The sequence below is a fragment of the Pyrus communis genome, chromosome 4 (genome assembly GCF_963583255.1).
Source record: "Pyrus communis chromosome 4, drPyrComm1.1, whole genome shotgun sequence".
Lineage (NCBI taxonomy): Eukaryota > Viridiplantae > Streptophyta > Magnoliopsida > Rosales > Rosaceae > Pyrus > Pyrus communis.
The window spans coordinates 13,834,772-13,848,587 of NC_084806.1; positions in this window are offsets into that span (position 1 = coordinate 13,834,772).

Below are 13,816 nucleotides of genomic sequence, written 5' to 3' on the forward strand. Positions count from 1 at the left end.
GTGTGGTCTTCAGGAGTACGATGGTGGTCTTAGATCCTTCGTTGGTATAGTTTTAGGGTGGTTTTGTGGGTGGTCCGTGTGAGTTCGAAGTAGAGAGAGAGAACGGAGAGTGAATGAGAGATTTGTGAGGGAGGAGAGAGAGAGACAAGATGCAGAAATGGGGGAGAGATTTGAGGGAGGTGGGATCCTACCCAATCCCCAAATCATCAAGTTACAACATATTTTACGCCCCTTAGTCCCGTTTAAGGGCATTTTCATAACTTCACGTCCTCGGAATTAAAATTTCCGGGACGGGTTGTGACAACCTTCCCTCCTTATAGAATTTCGTCCCCGAAATTCCAACAACCAACTTAATCAACTAAACTCATACAATAGCTTCGGATAAATCTCTCTCATCCGATTCTCCTTCTCCCCCGTAATTTCTTCCACTGAATGCTTTCTTCACAAATTCTTTACCAATTACACTGTCTTAATTCTCAATACATTCTTTTTTCCAATCCAAAGTCGTCCTTGGTTCCTCAACCAGTCTAATCCGGATTAATTCTCAATAGTTGCACCGGAACTCCATGTGACGAATCTGCCACCTAGTGACAACGCATCGAAATATAATACATTATGCACCTTAGCCAATTTTGAAGACATCACCACTTGTATGCAACTTCATCGATTCCTTTAGTGGTCAAAAACGGTCCGATGCGTTTAAGACTTATTTTGTCTCCTTTCCAAATCTCACTATTTCTTTTCGTGATGAAATTTCTAAAAATGTTGAATCATGAAACACATCATGCTCTTACAAACTCTGGAAGTAAATCAAGCAACTTCACCTACTCTTCGATGATCACATAAAGTCCGAGGTACTTAGGACTTAATTTGCTTTCCTTCCCAAGCCGTATCATACTTTTCTAAAGTGAAAACTTCAAAATTATAAGATCATCTACGTTAAACACTCGATTAGTGACATGTTCAACTATTAATCTCTTTTGCCATTCCTGGCTACTCTCAGGTTAAACTTAATCACCTGAATACTTTGAGAAGACTCATCCATAGTTTCAGGGCCTACCAAAACTCTTTCGTGATCGAATCTTCTCTATCCAGAAGTATTTCTTCCACAAATCAACAAAAATCGACACATTTCATGGTCCTTATGGCGTTACTTTGGAAACTGCGCAACTAACATACTTAAGAAACTCAGCAGTTCCGTAACCCAAATCTCTTCTCCATAAAACATATAAGTACTGTTGCACTGTGGTTGTTACTCAACACTGGAGTAAATGTACTAACTTGGTACATTGATTAACTATCACTTCAAGTTCAATCATAACCATCCTATTCTCGAACTCAGCAATCTTTCTTTTTCCCTTCTTTCTTTGCCTTGGTTAATTCTTAATTTTCTTTGTCAACCATTTGAGTCTTGAGTACGACCTTACTAAAAAGACTTAACTTGAAAATTAGCAATTACAACTTCTTCTCAAACTTCCATTCTCAACTTTACTTCAGTTGATTTCCAATCCACAAGAAGACAATCTTGGCAAACGTGCCAGACATTAACTCTTACCACAGTCTTTTCACCAAGTGCATCAGCTAGAACAATTTTACGATCACCCTGGTCGTACAATCATGTTCATTAAACAATTCAATCCACCTTCGCTGCCTTATATCAAAATCCTTCCAAATAATGGATATTGGAGACTTTTTGGATTCGTAAAAATCTTGCATTCTTACCACAAATAATGTCTTCATAACTTCGCAGCAAGAATGGTAATCATGACTTCCAAATCACCAGTAGGGTAATTCATTTCATGAGGTTCCTTTTGTCGTGAAACGTATGTAATCACCCTAACATTTGCATCAACATGCATCCAATACCATTCAAGAAACATCACTAAAAATTTATGATTACCACTATTCTCTGGGAATACTAAAATACGTGCATGAGTGAGGAAATACTTCAGTTGTTGAATCCTTTGCTCACAATTTCCTTCCCACTCATACATAACCTCTTTTCTCAACAATCTCATCAATGACAAAGTAATGACTGAAAAATCTTTTACGAACCGTCCATGATAGCTTGTTAAGCTAGGATAACTCCAATCCCAATCACGATTCGTGGTTGTTCTAAATTCTCAATTTCTGCTACCTTTTATGAATTCACTTGAATACCTGAAGCAGATATAATATATCTCAAAAATGCTACTTGATTCATCCAACATTGGCATTTGCTAAACTTAGCATACAATCGACATTCTCTCGATCTTTGCAATACCAATTTAAGATGTTTAGCATACTTTGCTCTAGTCTTATCAATCTTTTCAATAGCAACAACAACAGATCGGTCTAGATATCATTGGAATACTTCATTCATCAAATTCATAAAGTAGTAGATGCATTCGTCACTCCGAATGGCATCACCAAACTTGAAATGACCTTAACGAGTCCTGAAAGTTATTATAAGGGCATCCTCACCGATAATCTTCAACTAATAATATCCAGACCTCAAGTCAATCTTAGAAAATATACAACCACCTAGAAGCTGATCAAACAACCATCAATGTGAGGTAACGGATAACGGTTTTCAATTGTTACTCGATTCAACTGCTTATAATCAAAGCACAGCCTTAACGTCCATTTTCTTTCTCACCAATAAACTGGGGTTCCCCCAACGTAATGTACTAGGTTGAATAAAAACCTTTATCAACCAATTTCCAATTCTCTTAGTTCAAAAGGCAACATTCTATAATATATGGTTTGTACCTGGAGACAAATCCATAGTGAACTCTACATCTTTAACTGGCGGCAATCCAGGTAAATTCTCAGGGAAGACGTCAGGTAAATGTTTGACTACTCCCACTTCTTCCACGCTACCAGAAGTGACATCTTTTAGCACCACATGAGATAAGTATCCTTGGCAGCATTTTGATAATAATCTCTTTGCTCTCACAGCATAATTAACGGTCTGCCTCACTCCACTTTGCATACTTACAAAAGTAATCTCTAGTCATCCAGACCGATGGAAAATAACATATAATCAATTCAACATTCGGCTATAAACATAGCTCATACTCTTTCATTCTAATCAACTCAGCCCTCGGCTGCATATATAGCTCATAACCAACTCATCATATCATGTATATCTTGCACACATTCAGTACCACCTCGCGTGGTCTGCAACTCATCACTGTAAATAACCTAATATGTTCTAGAATAATATCGAAATCTACAATCTAATGGAACAAAAGTAGCTAGCAACAATACATACTCTACTATTACTGAGCACTTTAAATAAGTACGATACTAACATAGGATAACCTACTGGTTTACTTGCTTAACGAATCCACGAATAAGTTATTAATATTACGGTCTGCAGCCCGCAATACTGATAAATCATCGTTGTCTCGATAAGTAAGCAACAACTCTCGAGGGTGTAATATTACTATTTTGCCAAGGAAATACATACACACGTCTCAACCGCGTTTATTTACTACTTTCAAGGCAATAACATTAATAACGTAAAATTTCTACATTAACAACAAATAGACTTTAGCTAAAACATTAAGGATAATTATCGTACCCCTAATCAAATCCAAATAATTCTGAGTATCTTGCAGTGATGTGTAGTTAACACATCCCTGGGCTTGTTGTTGTCTCCCACAACCTCTATTAGTGTAAATACTTCGCTCATGTACACCACGACCTAACTGACCATAATTAATAGATCCAAGAACTTGCTGGATCGGCGCTAGTTGTGGCAAAGAAGACTGCTAGGGCTTCTGTTGGCTTTGGACATAATTTGCAGTTCTATGTCCCATCTATCCACTTGTAAAGCGTCCACTGCTTTCTCGCCTACATTCTCAAAGGTGTCCATTATTGTACCTACAGCCCAAAGGTACATTTCCTTTACCAAAATCACCTTGTCTCTGAGATCTGGGATTACCAATACATCTATCACTTCGCTTCTGGTCAATGGCATTAAAACCTTTGCCAAAAGAACTAGAATTAGCTTCACTTCTTTTGAAATTCCGAATCTTTCTATATTCTTGATATGACGAATCATTAATTTTATCGTCCTCTTTTGATTCCCATTCTTTTATCATTCTTCTTTACTCTCGCTGCACATGTTCTCAGAGTCCTTAAGGCTCAACAACATCTTGTATACTCCTGATAAGAATTACAATGGATAGTGGTCACCCAAAATACCGTTGCCTTATGCCACCCAGCCTAAAACAATATAACACTTCAATCAAAATAGCAGCAATATTCAAATGGGACGAGGCAAGTCTGAGAACTTTCTATAATACTCATTGATCGTCAGCTTTCCTTGTCTCACATTTGCAAATTCTTGTTTTCTACCATCATAAGATGCCAAAGGAAATAATTCTTTTCTTTAAACAAGTCCTTAAACAATTTTCAATCGGTTGTTTCCTTCGGTGACAACGAATTATACTCCTGTTTCCACCAGGATACAAGTTCATAACTCAAACCAGGTAGTCGTCTCAACCCTTCTGTCAAAAGGAAGATTCCTTTGACTTGCATAATCCAAAACGTCTTTTCCAAATGATTAAGCCATCGCTTTGCTCCCTTAGGTCCATCATTTCATAAGGTGATTCAAATTCAACTCATAACCCATCTTAAAATGTCCCTTTTTGATAATATACTGAATCACCAAAATAATAATTTCCCCCAACAGCTAAATCAGGGAGACTAAGTTCCTCTAACTACGTGGTTTGCTACGAGGCGGTGTAGTTCTGACAGAATTCACTAGAACTTCTCAAGATGTCCAAGATCGAAACTTAGGCTCTGATACCAACTGACACACCCCGTCCCGAAGGAGGGCATGCTGGCCGTCACGTGAGAGTGACGTAACCATTTGCACAGTTCGGAAGCTTTAAAAATATACAACTTCTAAAATGAAACACCCGAAGGTGAGTCCTTATTTGGTCAATTCTGTCAGAACACCGTTGAATTTCCTCGTTGTCACCACACCTTTGCAATTCTTGAACCTGGAGGGGCGCAAAACAAAATTGAGTGGGTCAGCAAAACGAACGTATTTAAAACCTTTTTTTCTCTTTTGCATATACTAACCCCTCGCCGTAAAACAAGTATAGTTTCCCAAAAAATAACATATATACGTATGTATAGATATGCCAGTCATGCTCAAAGATATATCATTCATGCTTATAAATATGCCATTCATGCTCGAGAATATGCCATTCATGCTTGAGAATATGCCACATTAGAATCTCATAATAAATGTAAATGCTCAAGCATAATTCACATCAATAACATATAATCTGGCAGCCGGGAGTCACCTAACGTGACATGTACCGCTGCATATAGAGCTCCAATCTCAACTCAACATCTGAATCTGCACACGAGTCGGAACCACCTAATGTAGTCTGTCCGACAGGACTGGGTGTAATATATACGCTCTAGTGCTATGATCACGTGAAGACTGTGCGAATAATCGCGGGTCACCTACGAGTCGGAACCACCTAATGTAGTCTGTCCGACAAGGCTTGCACCTAACTTGGATCCAAGGCGAGCGTGTGGTGCTGGTGAACATCACGTGAAGGACTATGCCCTGGCCCTGGGCGGGAGCACTAACACCGGGGGTGCAGATTATGAGCTCTCTAAACATCTCAAACTACTATTGCATACAAACATGAATACCACTTACCTGGCACTTACCTGTGCGTCCACAACACCAAATACACATATATAAATGTATGCCGTTATTAATGCATGTGATGATAGTATTTCAAATGTAGCTTACCTGGGCCTCCTCAGCACCATGCAACAGTATGCATAATTATGGTAATGCACATATTAAAATATGATGCATATATGACAGGATGTTTAATTCGTATTTCTTTTAAAATACGTCAAGCATACGTATATATATATATACTGAAAAATAACTGCCCACTCACTGATCACATCGACGTCTCGTAGGTCCCTGAGCCTCCCCTAGATTGGTTACATTCTTCTTTTGTATAATTTTCACCTATACAAACAGTAACCAAATTGACATTATTTAACGCACATACACCAAACATTCGTCCATAACTTTCTCATACGTTGCTCAATTTGGGTGTATGAATATACCACGGTGATCTACACGACGTCACGAACGCGTGACAATTTTCAGAACTCAATTTGGAGCCCTCACGCGCCCCCACGCGCCCTGTTCACGCGCTGCCCACGCGCGCGTCTTCTTCCTCGCGTCGCCGGACTGGTTTCGCCGGAGATGGTGTTTTGCCGGAATTTCTGGGTAAATTTCAAAGTGTCATAACTTCTTCATTTCTTAACCATTTTTGACGTACTATATATCAAAATGAAGATATTGACGAGAGGAACACATCCATACCTTCCTCGACCCCTAACTCGCCGTGGATTCTCCGGAAAAGCCCCGAAAGCTCCGGCCAAACTTTGAACTTGTCATTCTCCGTGTTCCTATGTCCATTTTTCACGTAATTTATACCAAAATGAAGCCCTAATCATAATCTACCACATTGGACTAGTTTTAGGGCCTAAAAACAACGGAATCAAACTTTTCCAAAAATACGAAAATTCGGCCAAACTTACAGTTCGTGATCCCGACGTCCAAATCCTTCAAACGAAGCACTCCGAGCTTCCTTAGGACCTCACCAAACTTCCTACAAGCTTCAAAATCCCAAAAAACATTAATCTTTACGTGTGCATGAACAGTGCACACGCACAGTGAAATTGAAATCCATGTTTTCCGAAGTGAAACTCACCTGAAATTGGTACCATCGTGTTCGTGTGGTCTTCAGGAGTACGATGGTGGTCTTAGATCCTTCGTTGGTATAGTTTTAGGGTGGTTTTGTGGGTGGTCCGTGTGAGTTCGAAGGAGAGAGAGAGAGAACGGAGAGTGAATGAGAGATTTGTGAGGGAGGAGAGAGAGAGACAAGATGCAGAAATGGGGGAGAGATTTGAGGGAGGTGGGATCCTACCCAATCCCCAAATCATCAAGTTACAACATATTTTACGCCCCTTAGTCCCGTTTAAGGGCATTTTCATAACTTCACGTCCTCGGAATTAAAATTTCCGGGACGGGTTGTGACACTAAACCTCACCCTCATCACTTATAAAATGTAGTGTCCCCATGGAAAGAGAACTTGCAAAATGGTGTCCCGGCACAAACACAACATATTAAACAAACATATGAAGTCAAAAAAATTTTAAAAACCGACAATGAACGATAAAATTTAGAAATCCCAGGACACAAAATCTCAAATGACATAAAAATTAGTAATAAAAGTTATGAAAAAACAGACACCACTTGACACCAAATTTCTTGACGCCAACGACGACCCCAAAGGCAAGTAAAATCCCAAACCAGTCAAGAACAAAATTAAGAGTCCATTCCTCTGTCATATTCTTTTCCCCTGTTTTGCTACCCCTAATCCCAAATGTGTCTTCGATCCTGTTTGTCCCATTTTTTTCTCACCCTAATATCTCACCTGCAAAATCTTAACGCTACTACTTTCCCCCCGCCATCAAACCCTCAACACCCTGTAATGCTATGTTCTTCCAAATCTATAACAAAAAAATGCACGCATAAACACGATTGAAATTTGCGAAAACCCACAACACAACCTAACTAAAAATCTCACAGATCAAAAGTTTCACCCAATCTCTCTTATCAAATGAATACTCCAAAAGAAAAACACCCCCCTCCCCCCCCCCCCCCCCCCCCCCCCATTCTCTCTTATCAAATGAATACTCCAAAAGCAATTCAATGGTCGATAACAACTCATTTAAAATTGAACCCAAAAAAAAATAAAAGCTTATGAGATTTAAAATTGAACAAAACACAATCCATACATTATAACAAAAACTGCACGCTTAAACATGCTAGAAATTCACCAATACCCACAACATAGTTAACATCCTCTTCGATTCTATAAAATCAGAAAAAGAAAATTTGCACAGAAAACCCATTTTGATATTCATATTTAATTGTAAACTCACATCATGTGGCATTTTTCAGATGCAGGAAAAAAGAAGAACAAATGAATTCCCACGAATGTAACTCTTAAAAAAAATAAAATAAAAAATAAAAAATTCATTCTACAACAAAACCCAAAAGCAAGCAAGCAACCAAAGTTTCTCACCTTAAGCACAAATGTCTTCCAAACCCGCAGACAAAAGTTCCAGAAAAATAAAAATCTGAATCCCCTGAAATTCAAAAGAAAACCTGATTATACACCCACATGCAAAACCCGATGGCACAAAAAAACAAAAAAACAAAAAAAACAAAAATGAGAAGAGAAAATATTTCAACAGAAATCCATTTACAAATCGAAAATCCATTTGTCAAGACCCACAACACAACCTAACTAAAAAAACTCACGGATTAAAAGTTTCTCCCCAAAAACCCCGTCTATGTCATCAAACAAAAACTCTGAAAGCAACAACCCATTTAAAATTGAACCCAAAAAAAATTAAAAGCTTCTAACATCTAAAATTGAATAGAATACAATCCATACAGTTGCATAAAAAAGTTGTAGATGCAAGATTAGAAGAACTCACCACAAAACTATCCACTTTGAGACCAACAGGGGCAAAGAGAGGAGAGAGTAGACGGCTACGAAAGAAGAGAAGCAAAAGAAATGGGAAAAAAAAAAGGACTAAAAGCAGTGAAAAGGAATCACTGCAGAAAGCAGGAAAGAAAAGAAACCAGACAAAAATGTTGAAGGTCAAAGTTGAAATAAGCAGAAAGAAGCAGAAGCAAAAAGGGAAGCACACTGCCCTAGAACAGTGCCATCCGAGTTTAGGTTTTAACATATATGGAATTTTGCACCTTTTTCGTTATCGTAAGATGCTTACGTTTTTATATATCCAAGTTTGCATACTGTGTTCTTGGTACAACAAATTTTATGGTCAAACATTCTCTAAAGTTCATGAACTAATTGTGCTACGCAATTCGCTGCCCAATTATACATCACTTTCACATAATTAATGTTTGTGTGGTTAATTGTTTTATTGGATTCAATCATGGGCCTCGATATCAATTTTTATACAAGGCCACTACATTCATGCAAATCCAAAAGAAATCAAATTCCATCTTCTCCATATAATGGTATGTGTTACAATAAATTTCGTTCTTGGAAAAACAAATTTTAGAGTGTGTTGTTGGCACTTTTGCTCTCTTTGCATTTCACTATAGCTATTATATTTAATTCTGCTTAAACAAGTTATTTTACATATGTAAACAAAACTAAGTAGAAACCATCAATTCTTCTTTTTTCTTAATTTGTTTTGTTTCCTCTTTTACCCATAAAAATATAATTAAAAGTTCATTTACAAGGTTGCTTCAGTTGCTATCATTTCATTTCATAAAGTAATATTTACTGTTATGGTGTATTTTATCATAACTGTTGTCTCTGTGGCCATAATTGTGCTATCCTCACTGTTTTTGAGCTTCTTAAACCACATGTGTTAAATATTCTCCTGTTCATTTAATAATCTGTATTATTTTAATTTTCTCCTTCTAACAGAGGGATGCAGTTCACACGACTATGAACGCTCGAGACATCCAATTTTTTTTTGGACCTTCTGAGAGTCGACGATGCATAGGAGATCAGCAAATTTCACGTTGTTCACAACAAGATATCGAGCAAGGTTGTCCCTCATCCTGCCAAGGTTGAATTAAATAGGAAAACCACAATCATTTCCATTGACAAAACAAACCAGGAGATCCCAAAGCAGTGATTTAATTTGATTGACCTTGATCAGCTTCATAAGAGAATCAACAACGATGTTGAGCTTACAGGTAACAAATTTGGTTTTATGTGATGCACTAACATCTAAAATTGTTATTATAATTTATTCATTGCCTTTGGTGTGCAATCATTTTCACCGCTAAAAATCATTCGCAGATGTGTTTGGTTGCTTAACGGCTGTGCAACCGATTAAAGAGCCGACTATGCAAAACTCAAACATTGCGAAAAAGATGAATCTGAACCTGCAAGATATCAAGTCATTCCTATTTCCGTTAAGTTCAAATTACGCTTTATACGTAAGGCGTCGTATTTATGACATATAAAACATCACATTTTTAAAAACTTACAGGGGCAAAACGGTTAGGATCACCTTATGGGGAGAAGCTGCAACGACTATTGAGGACAATGGAATGCAATCCCTTCTATCGCCCATCTTCATTGCTTTAACAAGCCTCAAAGTCAAACAATACCAAGGTTGCACCTCAATGTCCTTTATTTAGCTGCTTAAACCTTCAATTTATTGATTGTTATGTTTTATACATAGGAAACTCTGTTCTTGGAAGCACTGGATCAACTATTTGTATTTTCAATCCAGAGATTCCGCAACTCACCCAATACAAACAAAAGTAAATCGACAACCTTCCTTTAATAACTTTGCTGTTTATATTTCTTCTATTTATCTTTCTCAACCTAAACATACACGAATCAGGTTTGAGCATATAAGATCACCTATTTGAATCTTGCGCACCTCAGCTGAGATGTATGCAGATCGTGCTGTTAGTCCTAATTTTGAGTCCAAAATGATTGATGAGCTCCTTCTACTCACAAAGTTAGTCTCTTATCACATACTTGTTAACAGAAGCCACATCTTTTTAATAATAAATTTTAGCTCTTCTTCTTGCTCTTTTCTTTATTCATTTATATTTCATGTTTACAAGATGATTAAATGTATTTCATTATTTAAAAATTGTGTGATTCCATAACAGAATGCAAGTTTTGCATGCAAAGCGACTGTCATTGGATTTGATTTGACTAGAGATTGGTGGTACAAGTCGTGCCCGTCCTGCCATAAAGCTGTCAAGAAAACTTCCGGATCATTTGAGTGCAATGAACATGGTTTATTAATTAGATTACCTGAACCATGGTAATTTCTTTAACACCTATTTTACATCTAAATGTTGTATTAAGCTGGTTAGTCATTTTTAAATTTCTTGCAATTATAAAATTTATTTGTCTTTCAATTTATGTTTATACTTTATGACTCAATCTACAACCTCTTGAATTGCCTTCGATATACATATGGATGGGAGTGTCTTTGGTTGACCAAAGTTTTGGAATACTCATGGACTTTTATTCAAAGTTGTTTTTGTAAACAAAGCGTCCTTGTATTTGGATCACAACTAATTGGTGAGATAGGGTAATTGGTGGGAAAGGTACTAGATTGCTGATAAATGAATGAGAAAGTTGCATCTTACATCCTGCATGTCAATTTGGGATTATTTTCTGTTTGTTTTGTTGAAGGAAATGGAATTTTCCCCTTTCATTATATCTGCAAGTTTCACAATCATGGGCATTAAATGTTGCATGTTATAGGTTGTTAATCCTTACTAAGATAGAATATAATGCAGTATTTTATTAGTTCCTTGCTTTCTGGGTTCGTTTTGGACACAAATTTTTGTGTAATTTGATGCCAAAAATGATTTTAAACACATGTTTAGACTGCAATGACGTGCTCATTTTGCCTGCTTTTCCAATACGCAGACGTATAGTTCCTGTCGTATTTTACTTCAAGATAGTTTAGTCATATTGGCTTTTTTTGTTTTTTCGTTTCAGGATTTTGTGATCATTAGCATTCTTACACCCATTAGTTGGTATCTGGTTAAATTTGTTGGCTTTATGAGATTAGTTTTGGTGATGTTTGGTACTTGAGAATGTTGTGAGAAAAAAATGAAATAGGAATCTATGTTTGCCTAATTTTTTTAACTACGTTGAAATCCAAAGGCTTATTTGACTGTCCATATATTTGATTTGAAGACATGTTCTATTATGGTTTTGCATTTGCTGTGCATCCCATCTATAGAAAAAAGGAGAAATGTGAGATCTACAAAACTGTTTTCGTTTGGGTACATTTTGTTTTCATTTATTGTGATGTCTATAGGGACATTGGTTTTTCTCTTAATTTTTTATTAACATGCTTTTGGCAATCTATACTTTTAGAATGTTAATGGTAGTAATAACTGCCTAACATGAAAATATCCAACTCTTCCTTAGGTTCAAAATCAATCTATAGTGGAAGACAGCACAAATTAGCACAACTTCCTCATGTTAGGAAGGCACACTGAAAAGAAACTTCATGTTTCTTGCCACACTTTGGTAATAGAGGACGGATATGACGATCCCTTCATGGTGTCGCTGCCTCTGAAAAAATTGGTGGGAGAGACAAAAAGATTTTTGCTATCTTTTGGCAATCAAAACAGTGACTTTCGGAAAACGGACTTCATCATTTATGGATTGATTCAAGATCAACTGCCCTTGAACCCAACGATTGTCTCAATCGACCCGCAAACATCTGCTGCAGCCACAGGAAAAGAAATTATGAGTGAAGCAACTCCCGCCCCAGTGACGCCTTCCCAGCGGCCAGATCACCAACCCTAATCGGTTGCACCTCCCAAAACTTCAAAGAGAGCATTGTTCATTGATCAAGTAGACAATCCCGACAGGTTAAGTTTTACTCTCAATTATCATCTTATGTGTTAAATCTTAATAAATATGGTTGCTTATCTTGGGTGTACTTATGTGTTACGCCGCTGATCAAAAGTTGTTAGCCAATTTTTTTGCACCACTCTTTGACACTTTTTTGCATACCTATTACAATTCCCTCTGACCTTATAAATTGTACCTTCATTCATAGCAAAAAAACTCGCACCGGGCAAACAGAGACAACCAATTCTGCTAGAATTGCCAGAGAATTCCACAAACTGGTTGTCTCTAAGATTGAGCATGCTGATAAAGAGCCGTTAGCTGCATTCAAAACAAAGTCTCAAGCCAAAAAAACCAAAGATAGGTAAATTAGAATTTGTTTTACACATGCATGCTTGCATAACATTTGTTATACCAGTGTTTGCTAAACTATAATTCATGTTTTTTACTATAGTGCTAAAGATGTTCGCTCGTCGAAAAAATGAATGACTGCAGTCTCCGTTATGAATTGCTACAAAGATGTTCTCCATTTTTTTCCCTTAAAACATGTGTAACTGAAAACTTAGTTGCTGAAACAACAACAGAACATTTTTTTGAGTTTTTGTGTAATTGCTTAAACAGGTGCCTGGGCTGCAGGGCATGTATTTTGCCACCTTAACTGCAGGGGCAAAATATGTGTGGACTATATCTTCCTTGTGTAGTAACTAATGGAAACAGGCATCGTGTATCTTTATTGCTTTGAAATTTGGATTTTTTTTTTTTTTTTGTTTTTTTGTAACTACTGAATAGGTGCCTAGGCTGCAGGGCATGTATTTTGCCACAGTAACTGCAGGGGCAAAATATGTGTGGACTGCATCTTGCTTCTGTAACTTATGAAAACAGGCATACTACATCTTTGTTGCTTTGAACATTTATGCTTGAAAGATTAGCTGCTAAAACAAAAACAACCTACATTTTCACCTTTCACTCATCTATCCTTTTTATTCGTTCATGATTTTATTGAATTTTTTTTCAAGTTACATGTGTCTAATTCATATGGTTAAGATTCGTGCATTCAAGTCCCACAGCAACGTGCGAACATTTTTCTAGTTGTACCTATTACCGTTAAGTTTCTGAATTTTTCATCCAATATTTCTTTGACGTGTGCTAAGTTAGAAACGTCAAAGGGTAAGAAAGTCATTTTGCTCATTTTAATTTAGGAAAACTAATGAAAATGACTTGAAAACTTTGAGTTTTAACGATAAGGACAAAATAAAAGGTAAAATGAATGGTACCAGAATTGACTTTTTAGTGTAAAAATATGATTTTTCGTTAAAACTCCCTTTTAATTTTCAACTTTTTTTACTCTTTCTAAATTTTCATTCTCTCAC